Genomic DNA, 10,000 nt, shown 5'->3' with positions numbered 1-10,000 from the left:
AATAATTTTTCTCCTAACAGAGGTAATAGGCAAAACATATATAATCCAGAGAAATTGAAAACATTGACATGCTTTTTTTGCAATAAGAAGGGGCACGTAAAGAGCATGTGTTATGCGTTTAGAAAATCCCAAAATGCTAATGTTAGGCCAGTGATGGGTGTGGAAGAGAGAGAGAGAGAACCGACCCCAACAACGTCCGCTGATCAATGACTACATGGTTGTTTTAATAAGTATTTGTCCTTCGGTAGTGTCTCTTCCGCAAATTCGTCCGAGAAAAGACGAGTACGTATTTTGCGTGATATTGGTGCAGCGCAATCTTTGATCCTAAGGGAGGCATTACCTTGTAATTTTGTACCGAAAAGTGGGGAATTTGTGTTATTGGCTGTTTTTCCTGATACTGTAAAGTCGTATGCTATTGAAAATTTTAATTTAATCTGCCCTTCCTTTGCAGGGAATGTGAAATTGGTCATAGTAGATAAATTCCCGGTTAAGGAGGTTGATGTTGTGTTAGGGAATGATGTGGCTATGAAGAATAATAATTGCCCGATATTGATAAACCCTGATAGTGAAGTAGCAGCAGTTACTCGTTCTAGTGCTAGAATTGTTGACGCTGCAGAGTCAACAATTGATGTAGATTTAAGTAGTTTAGATTGTAGTGATAGCCTAGCTGTAGATCTTGGAATGTTAACGGACAAGTTAAATTGGACTACTGAAGATCTAATCAAAGCCCAGAAAAAGGAGTTTCGGGAACTCCCTATCGAGTCAGGGGAGGTGTCTGATATGACTGGTCCCAAGTTTAAGATAATTAATAATATTTTATATAGGTTGAGTAGGCCTATGGGGGTGGATAATGTTGATTATGAAATTGTGAAACAGATAATGGTTCCCTTTGGTTACAGGAAGGAGTTAATGTCATTGGCGCACGAAAGTGGTTCGGCCGGCCATTTTGGAATTCATAAAACTTCTTGCAAATTGTTAGGGAATTATTATTGGCCGAAGTTGAAGGCAGATGTAAAGAAGTTTGTCAATAGGTGTGATGTGTGCCAGAGGGTCGGTAAACCCAATCAGCGGATTCCAAAATCGCCTCTATGTCCTATTCCTATAGTTTCCGAACCTTTTAAGGAAGTCATTATTGATGTGGTTGGACCATTACCGAAGACGCGTAGTGGTAATGAGTATATTTTGACAATCATGGATAGGATGTCTCGATATCCCGAGGCCATACCACTACGTACGATAAAAAGTGTTAAAATTGTAGATGTACTAATTGACATTTTTACCAGGTTTGGGATGCCTAAAATTATTCAATCGGATTGTGGTTCTAATTTTGTTAGCAGGTATTTCAGAGATAAAATGGCAGAATTAAATATAAAACATGTGACCTCTTTTCCATATCATCCAGAAAGTCAGGGAGCTCTGGAGAGATTTCATCAGACCCTGAAATCTATGGTAAAGAAATATTGTTTGATTAATGGTTCTGAATGGGATAAGGAATTACCTTATTTGTTGTTCGCTTTTCGTTCTGTCCCAAGTCAGTCTTTAGGTTTTTCGCCTTTCAACCTTGTGTTTGGCCATTGTGTTCGAGGTCCTCTTGATGTGGTTCGTGAGTCTTGGGAGGGAGACGTCCCTGAGGTTAATTTATTGGATTATGTGTCTAATCTAGGCGATAAATTAACCAAGGCTTGGAAATTTGCGGGTGAAAACTTATTATGTAGCCAAAAAAGAATGAAGTTCTTTTTTGATAGAAGGTCCAAGGCACGCGACTTTGAGGTAGGCGATAAAGTATTGGTTTTGTTACCCTTCCCAGGGAATCCATTGAAAGCTTCTTTTTCAGGTCCTTGGAAAATTTTGAAAAAAGTAAGTGAAGTTAACTATTTAGTGGAGACACCTCAAAGAAGGAAACCTTTTCAACTGTGTCATGTAAATATGTTGAGAGCTTATATGGAACGGGAAAAAGTCATTCCTCTGGCAACTATTGGGAATACGGTAGATTCTGAGAACAATAACCATTTTTCTTTTTCAGAGGGGGAGGGTATTGATGATAATTGTTTTAATGGATGTGAATGGCGGTCGGATAATAGAAAGTCTTTGGAAAAATTTTCGGGAGTAATTTCACATTTAGGTAAGGAAGAACAAAGGTCTTTGAAAAATTTAGTATCTAGTTATAAAGAATTATTTTCGGATGTACCGGGTAGGACTTCGGTCCTTGAACATGATGTAGAGGTAGGTAGCGCCACTCCGGTGAAACAATCTCCTTACAGGTTGAATCCCTTAATTAAAAAATGAGGTTGTAGCAAAGGAAGTGGATTATATGCTAAAACATGACCTAATTGAACCCAGTCAAAGTCCTTGGTCATCACCTGTTGTATTGGTAAAGAAATCCGACGGTGATTTCAGGTTATGTTTTGATTACCGTAAGTTGAATGAGTTATCTAAATCTGATTGTTATCCATTACCTCGAATTGAGGATTGTATTGATCGAATGGGGAAGGCCAAATACAATAGCAAATTCGATTTGTTGAAGGGTTATTGGCAAGTTCCTCTTTCAGAGTGGGCAAGGGCCCTGTCTGCTTTTGTAACACCACAGGGATTGTTTCAATGTAAAGTTATGCCGTTTGGTATGAAGAACGCGGCTGCCACCTTTCAGAGGTTAATGAATACTTTAGTCCATGGTTTAGAAGGATGTGTTGTGTATATTGATGATATTGTTATTTATAGCGATGATTGGGAAACCCATTTAAAACGTATTAGGGCACTATTTGAGGTGTTGAAAAAGGCAAATTTGGTAATTAATTTAAAGAAAAGCGATTTCGCAAAGGCGAAGGTGATATATTTGGGTCATGAGGTTGGTAATGGTAAAGTTGCTCCTAAGCAGGCCAATATCGAAAGTATTGAAAACATGGTAGTCCCTAAATGTAGGAGGGATGTCAGAAGATTCCTTGGTTTGAGTGGGTACTACCGAAGGTTTGTTAGGAATTTTTCGGATATAGCCGATCCGTTAACAAATCTCTTGAGAAAGAAGGTAGCATTTGTCTGGACGGATGAAACGCAAAGGGCTTTTGATAATTTAAAAAGAGTTTTAATTAATTTCCCTGTCTTGAGAGCTCCTGATTTTGACCTTCCTTTTTCTCTTGCCACGGATGCAAGTGACGTTGGTGTAGGAGCGGTGTTGTTGCAGAATGGCGAGCAGGGAGTTTCTCATCCTGTCGCATTCTTTTCAAAAAAATTGTCCTCCGCCCAACGTAGGTATTCAACTGTGGAGAAAGAGACTCTTGCGTTAATATTCGCTATTAATCATTTTCAGGTTTATCTCTCCTCCTCAGATACACCTATTAAGGTCTTGACAGATCATAATCCCCTGACCTTCATCAGCAGATACAAGAATAAAAATCAACGATTGATGAGGTGGAGTCTCATGCTGCAAGAATGGAATTTAGAATTTTCACACATCCCAGGAAAAGATAATATTGTTGCCGATTTTCTCTCTCGCAGCGTTGAATATTAGTTGATTGATAGAGGGCTATGCAGTTATTAAAGGTAGTATCTGTATCGTTCTAATTATGGTGTGTGTGCTGTTGAAGTGGGCACATAGTGAGTAGAAGCAAATGTATATTTAAGATTTATTAATCATGGTTTGTTTACAGAAGACTATAATGTTTTGGGTATAGTATATGGGATCTGTAAGGTTAAAAGGTGAGGTTGATCACTGGTACTTTCTAATGATTGATTAATTAGATGGGTCATGGGCTCACGGGTCTGTAGCACAACACAGCCGTTTTTTAGGCGCTACAGGCTGGTGTATGAGTGGTACCCTAGACTAAGTTAAGGTTAATCTACTAAGGTTTAGAGGTGTCAGGTACGATAAGGTTTATAATAAGCTAAGAAAAGAGATTGGCACTAATCTGGTATTCTGTATTTTCAGGCTAATAATTACGCTTCATCGATTTTGTTTGTTTGTTTGCGCAGGGGAGTCTTGTGGTGGTCTTTTCTGTGTCGTTCGGTGTGTGTGTATGTATTGGACACTATGGTGATAAGTGTGATATATAACACTGAAATAGACAGTGGTTTTTGTGATCAACATTTATTGATAGTGAGTGATGTGTATCCCTGAAAATGAACAGTGTATTGAGTGTGGAAAAGGTTATAGCTTCTGGACTATATATACAGAATCCGGTTTTTAGTGCAATGACTCTTAATCAAGTTTATTAATGATATGAGTGATGTGAAATTTCTAGGTTGGTTACCTATTTATCGAATGGTGATGTTTTGGTTTTCTGGTTTTGGAAAGTTTACTTGTGATTAATTTAGGTTTAAGTTTTTTTTTTTTTAATATTGGTTATATATTGCTATCCTTGTGAGCTGCAGACCTTGGTACTTGCCCCCCTCTTTCCTTTTGTTTTTGCAGTTTGTTTAATAATTATTTTTGAGCGTTGGTTTAATATTTAAAATTTTTGAGTGTTGGTTTAATATTTCATTATGTGATAACCTGTATGTTGTAATTCAAATCACTTTAAGAAAAAAAAAAAATTTGGGAATTTTTTTTTTGGTTGGGTGAGGAGGTGTAACATTATTGCTATATATTTCTAAATTATTTAAGTTTTTATAGATGTATAAGGTTAAATATACTGTAGACTTATTGTTTACCTTTTTTGATAGTTTGTCTTTTCACTGGTGGTTATGTTAGTGTTTATAATGGACTAACGGCTGTTTTATATTTTCAAGTAGTGTGGGTTAAGTGGCTGCGCTCCTGCGTGAACGGAGTTTTGGAGGGGCTCTTTTTGAGGATGGTTCCTTAGTGTGTTTCTGAGCCTCCAACCTTGTAGGGCACGACATTTGTGATTGGATCTATATTATTCCACGCCTTTGCAGAGCCACATTGTGAAGCTGTTGAGCTTGTTTTGGATATCCTTTCTCTGCAGCAAGGACGTTTCATCCTACAGTTTGTGTACTGCCCTTGGTTCAGTAAAAGCCAAGGGGACCTCTCTGTCCCAACGTAATAATATTTATACCTATTTAAGTATCGTGATCACGACCTGTGATAGTCAGCTGACGTCATTACTGGAGCTTGTGAAAGCCTTTCAATCAAACCAGCCATCGTCAACTAGATAGGGATATTTAGTTTGTATTTGTTAGGATGTTCTCACTTTTCGTTGGCCTTCTCCTTTCTGGACCCTCTCTCCATTTAGTATGCATGTGTTTATGACCTTTCTGTAATTGTGTAATTGTTTTCTTTTACAGGGAGTTAAGATTGAGTGTGTATCATTTATTAATGTATTATTGGGGTTCAGGTGTTATTTCTGTCTAGTTATTATGTATTAAAATTAAGGAAATTTTTGTGGTATTTTCTTTGTCCCCTTGAGTTGACTTTGCACTCGTATTGATGTTTGGTTACTATTCCACCTTTAGTGGACTTAGTACTGTATGTTGGTGAATACTATTTGATAAGTGTAGTGTTTTGAGTGGTGGTCAAAGCTAGCCATCACAATATATACATATATATATATATATATATATATATATATATATATATATATATATATATATATATATATATACATATATATATATATATATATATATATATATATATATATATATATATATATATATGTATATATATACATATATATATATATATATATACATATATATATATATATATATATATATATGTATATATATATATATATACATATATATATATATATATATATATATATATATATATATATATATATATATATATATATATGTGTGTGTGTATAAGATTGACTGACGGTCTGATACCATTCCAGCAATCAATCTTTAGGCTAATATGAATACCAACCGTTTTGTATAAACATATTTCTTTAATACTCATGGAGTCATAAACTATTGCAAGAGAATTCTGATGAGGTCCAATTTGTCCCTTTGTTCAGTAAATGGATGTAGTTTTCTTCTATCATGAAGTTATTTTCTTTTTCATTGTTAGGAGTCTAAAGAATGTTATATTTATGTGGTGCTCCTTGAAGGAAATATAATTGATGATATTTAAATATGTGAGCTATTCTTGCAACCTATATCTAAGAAATAACCATAGTAAACAGTATTTCAGTATTTTGGTATAAAAGTGAAACTTCCGTTCGCAGTTGCTCGACTGACTATTGTTTATGAGTTTAATAAATCAACTTTATACATTGTAAAAAGGATTGTAATATACAGAGCAATGCAATAATTAAAGTTCGTTCCATTAAAAAGTCTCCTTAACTTCCCCTGCCTACTGGAAGAAATTATCCTAGCTACCCATTTTCGACTCCTTTTTTTTTTTTTTTTTTTTTTTTTTTTTTATAGGGTCACTCAGATCTCATTTTTTTAAAAATAAGGGTGTTTGCATCCGTTCATATCGTCTCTTTAAGTGTAGGCTCACTTTTGAGAGGGTGATTTTTGCCAATTTTTTTTTCTTTGCTAAAAGTCTTCCTTTTGCCTATCAGAAGGCCGTGATATGTGTAGAATTCATCTCCAGCCTCTATAATGCCCCCCTGGTCATCAACGCCCCCTCCTATGTTAATAGTAAAAATACGAAATATCATTAGTAATTTTCAAATTTTTATAGTTTACCCCTTAAAAACTGTTCAAAGTCGTTTTCTCATATCAGTGACATCAAAGAAAATGGGCTCAGGGGTGACTATGATTTTATATCCAATATTTTTGTCATCAGACAAAAATCGTAATTTCTCGTTTTTTCTTTTTCGGGAGAGGGGTGTATTTCTTTGCTTGTCCTGCTCTTATGCCTTAAGTAATATAATATTTTGATGTTTTAGGCCATCAAGTGACATAATACCTAGAAAAACACAGAAGGTTTTTTCCCTAAATCGAAATTTTAATTTTTGGTGAATATTTATTTCTAGGTATCCCTCCATCACCAGCTGGGCTTTCACTAAAGTTATTGCTCGTTTTTTTCTTGCTGTGTGCTTATTTACTGTTCGATTTTGATAAAACTTTGTGTGCTTGTTCCAGGTGGATAAACAAACATAATGTCAGAGCGAATTTCAATTCAAGACATTAGTTTCTCACTGGTCACCAAATAACTTTTAAGTCGCTAGCTCCGATTTTCACATTTTTATTCATAAAATCCTTTATTTTCCCTGTAGGATGATAAAACTTACAGAGGATATGCCTTATTATAGTGCTAATAATGCCTGAAAATTTCATTAGCGTGTCTTGATTAGTGTATTTCTGGGAAATATTTTTTACGATTGGCACCCCTTGAAAGGTGAGCCTACCCCTTAAAAATTTCTACTAGCCAAAAATTGTTTTTTTTTTTAATGATTGAAAGACTAATTATATCTAAAACTTCCGAATAACTAAATAAATCACTTTAAGAGATGATAATTGTGCCGTGCTTAGAGGTCACTAAAATATTTCTAATCAATATCAGATACTTATAATCATTCAAAAACTATGTTAAAAACTGGCCGTTTTCATGAAAAGATTAAGGTCAGAATGTTTTTTGCGTGGAATTTTACTTTGCAATGATTCGGGGAAAAAGAAAACAATTGCATTTTGATAGAAAAATTAGTTATTCATGTAATATAGCAAGATTAATGATATTCACTATGTGTAAAAAAAATAATATCGTGCAATAATGGCCCATAGTAGTTATTAATAGCTTCCGTGATGTTCACCCATAAAGTGTGGAATGTGATTGAGCACCTGCACCGATGATAGACATTTATAGTCCCAGACTTTGTTTTATTGATAATAACGACCTAAATCATTCCTGTTATTGCAGTCCTTTGTCAGTATATTTATAACAAATTTGGCACTTATCACTCACATAAAATTTCTAAATCTTGGTGAGTTTCGGAACTCTATTGTATAATTTAAGTTTTCTCTCTTTCTCATTATATATATATATATATATATATATATATATATATATATATATATATATATATATATATATATATATATATATATATATATATGTGTGTGTAAATACATATATATATATATATATATATATATATATATATATATATATATATATATATATATATATATATATATATATACATACATATATTGCACATTTAGACGTCTAAATGTGCAAAATTTATCATTAATTGAATGCCAAGTAACAAACTACCAATTAGCTACGATGGTGAAGATGAGTTGATTTCAATTCTAAGTACAAAACACCTGAATTCGACAGGTATAAGAACAGAAGAATTGTCATTGACTTTTTTATCTTTCTTCGTGGCCAAGTGGTTTAGTCACTATCTATACAAGCTTGCCGACCAGGGTTCGATTCCCGGCCGGACCCAAGCTCTTGTCTTTGTGTGATTTCGCCTGGGGCTCTGATCCCGAGGTCGTTAAGAGAATCCAGACATTAATGTATCAAAAATATATATGGCTTATTTGAATATATATATATATATATATATATATATATATATATATATATATATATATATATATATATATATATATATATATATATATATGTATGTATGTATGTATATATATACATAAATATATATATATATATATATATATATATATATATATATATATATATATATATATATATATATATTATATAACGCCAGATGAATTACGTAATCTCTTGAGCTCCAAACTAATATGCTTATTTCTATATAAATCTGATATACTTACTTCGGTTCCTAGTCAGGGAATCGAGAGAAATACTGAGAAAAAATATTTGTCATCCAAATAATAAACTCTTTAAAGGAATTAATGTATTTTATAAAAAGTTAACAATAATTAAAAAAAACAATGAACACCAAAAAGTAAATCAATAAATATATTAAATCTGCACTGAACTTTAGACTAAGACAAAAGAGAGCCACTTGGTAAAAGAATTATAAAATCACTAATTTCACTAGAAATTAATTTATAAAAAATAATTAAATTTTGATAGATAATGAAAAGAGTTAACACTTTAACATAGAATAATGAAAGTTACATGTATGTAAATGTTACACTTATGTCTTTTGGTCCACACAAGGTTACAGAACTGTTCAGAAAAAATTTCAATGCCGTTCACTGATTAGTTTAGATCTCTAAGGAACAGTTACCCAAAATTTTGTTAAAATATCGTCACATTAACACACTACACTTGAATTAACATCTAATAATTTCACCAACATTTGAACAATACTATACACAATGTAACTTCGGTAGAAATCTATTTTCACATTTGAGAGGACACACACTTGAGAGGAGAGAAGGCAGGCGACATGGATTCTTTCCAAGGGATCTGCCTTGTCTTTTCTGCAGCTTATGCATTCGTAAGGTCTATATATATATATATATATATATATATATATATATATATATATATATATATATATATATATATATATATATATATATATATATATATATATATGTATATATATATATATATATATATATATATATATATATATATATATATATATATACATATATATATATATATATATATATATATATATATATATATATTATATATATATATATATATATATATATATATATTAACTTAATTCAACTAAAAATTTCCAGTAAATAAATCTCTCAGCGTAGGGGCATGGCTCTAGCGGCCTAAGGTTGCCAACATATAAATTTGAGGTAGTGGTACTAACCTTGCTTGCAAGGCAACTCTCTTTCAGTTAACTCCGAACACCTTTCTCTCGAAGAAAAAAGAGTAAATCTAATTTGAGAATTTTCACACACTTTCTAACCAAACGGAAACATAGAATTGATATAATCCCTCGTTCACATACCTCCTGTGTGTATTATAGCATGCCTAAAGATTACATAAGACTTCATAACAAAACTACATGATATAAAAACTTAATTCTTTAAAATACCATAAATTTGCATATACTGCATTAAATAAAAACACAACTAAATAAATGACGAAAGTTTTATATAATTTCCATACATTGCTTAAACCTTAAAGAGTGGAACTCCCATTACGAGCTGGCTATACATCTCTTGAATACAAAAT

Source organism: Palaemon carinicauda, chromosome 4 (assembly GCF_036898095.1).
Source record: "Palaemon carinicauda isolate YSFRI2023 chromosome 4, ASM3689809v2, whole genome shotgun sequence".
NCBI classification, from domain to species: domain Eukaryota; kingdom Metazoa; phylum Arthropoda; class Malacostraca; order Decapoda; family Palaemonidae; genus Palaemon; species Palaemon carinicauda.
Note: the sequence above shows the minus strand (reverse complement) of the source record.